At 41.5% G+C, this 2069-nt stretch overlaps 1 pseudogene; it reads left to right on the top strand.

Moving 5' to 3' along the window:
• The first annotated feature begins 780 nt into the window (after positions 1 to 780).
• On the top strand, positions 781 to 1338 carry LOC107180127 (annotated as a pseudogene).
• Positions 1339 to 2069: the final 731 nt, after the last annotated feature.

Raw genomic sequence — 2069 nt, 5'->3', positions numbered from 1 at the left:
ATCACACAATATCACAGGGCTGGTCCCCATGGGACATGGCGCTGCCCTGGAGAATCAGAGTTGTTTCCTGTTGCTGTCGACTGAGCAATCATTGATGGTGACCATGCCATCTTTGAACCTGTTACCCTCGGGCCATTTGTTCATGAGCCTATTGAGTGAGCACAGACACTAAGGTAAAGACTGGGGAAGAAAGCCTGTTTACATCCACAACACATTTATCATACTCCTCTGATTATGAACAACCTCTCCTGAAGTTCAGGAATTTTGAAAAATAGAATATTTACATGGTTCTCAAATATTCTTACACTCTGAGCCTGTTCTAAAAGTTAAAACCATATATCTTGTCTGCAAAGTTTTTTAGTAAACAACTCATCTAAATTGCTCCAAATGCCTTGACTTTGGGTAAACCATCAGCCAGCGACTTGGGAATTGTTAAGGATCTTTAACCAAGGTCACACCTCCTTCTAGGGAAAGTGGGCAAAATGTGTATATGCTTTTTAAAGAAACATCACTGTGAGGATTACCTTATTCCTTCTCTTTCAGAATCACACCAAAGTGTTGTGGCACTGTTCCTGGGAAGATGTATACTCATGTAATGAAGAAAGAAACAAAAAATTGAGCATACATTCAAAGCTAGAACCTCAAAAATGAAAACATTGCAATACCACCAAATGTTTGTCCTAAAGTGAAAAAAGGTGGGCAGTTTCAGTCATGCTGAGTTCCCTGTCCTCTGCTAGGATGGCTTTCCAGACCCAGGGGCCACAGCCCTGGCAGCGCAAAGGAGCCGAGCCCAGTGGGGGGTGCCAGCTGGGCACCGTGGGCAAGAGGCTACAGCAGGATCTGATGACCCTCAGGATGTCTGGCAATGTAAGAATTTTGCCTTCCTGAATCAGACAGACTTTTCAAATGGGTGGGGGCCATCCATGGAGCATTTGGCACAGTGTATGAAGGAAGACCTGAGGTATAAGCTCTCCTGGAAGTTCCCCACTGGCTATGCTTACAGAGCTTTGCTATACCTTCACCATCTTGCCTCAGTTAGTATTTAACATTCTCAGCTTCCAACACCCTGCTACCACCCCACCATGGACACCCAGGGGAACATCTGCCTGGACATCCTGAAGAAATAGTCATCCCCCATATCCATCAGGACCATCCCACTTCCCCCCAGAGCCTGCTAGGAGAACCCAACGTTGTAACATTGATAGCCCTCAGGACCAATACATGCTGCTGAGCTCTGAAAAAAAAAAAAAAAAAAAAAAGCCTACAGCCTTTAAGAAGTAGCTGCAGGAAACCTACTCAAAGCAGGGCTCCAGCCAAGAACCCTGCCTGATTGTCTAGTCACTCTACTTTTTTGTCTTTGTTTTTTCCTCAGAGAGTCTGTCCTTTCCTTCATTCCTGTTGAGGACTCTGTATCTTAGACTGTGGTGTCATTTTTGTTTTGTTTCTGTTTTTGGTTTTGTTTTTTTTTAAGTTTTTTTTTTTTTTTATTTTGAGGGAAGGGGAGTGACAGAGAGAGTATCCCAAGCAGGCTCCATTCTGTCAGTGCAGAGCCCAGCAGGTAACATCATGACCTGAGCTGAAATCAAGAGTCAAATGCTTAACCAACTGAGCCACCCAGGAGCCCCTGTTTCTGTTTTTTAAATTAAGTCTCTTGTTAAGCCCTTGTGATGAATATATTAAATGAACACATTGTTTTTATTAATAAAGTAAAAATAATAAATAATGAAAGGATGCAAAATGTATAAATTGGTCCTTCTGTTTTGAGAGGAGAGTCTGATAGTCTCTGCATTCCTTCTATCACTTTGCTGTTTTGGCAGATCACCATGTTTCCATAAAATTTAACTTCCATTACTTAGTAATTGATGTGTCTCTTTTCCTAAATATCATAAATACTTCCGAGATTGCTCTGTCAAATTGGAAATGTATCATTGGCATATTTGTCTTTCCTTATATGCATCATAGTAAAATAAAAGCATGTTACTCTGCAAAAAAAATTAACTTCCTCCATATGCCAGGTCATACCCATTCAGGATATTTCCATGAACTGCTTTACTATTCCTATCAGAATG

This window comes from Panthera tigris, chromosome C2 (assembly GCF_018350195.1).
Source record: "Panthera tigris isolate Pti1 chromosome C2, P.tigris_Pti1_mat1.1, whole genome shotgun sequence".
NCBI classification, from domain to species: domain Eukaryota; kingdom Metazoa; phylum Chordata; class Mammalia; order Carnivora; family Felidae; genus Panthera; species Panthera tigris.
Note: the sequence above shows the minus strand (reverse complement) of the source record. Positions and strands in the feature narration are given on the sequence as shown.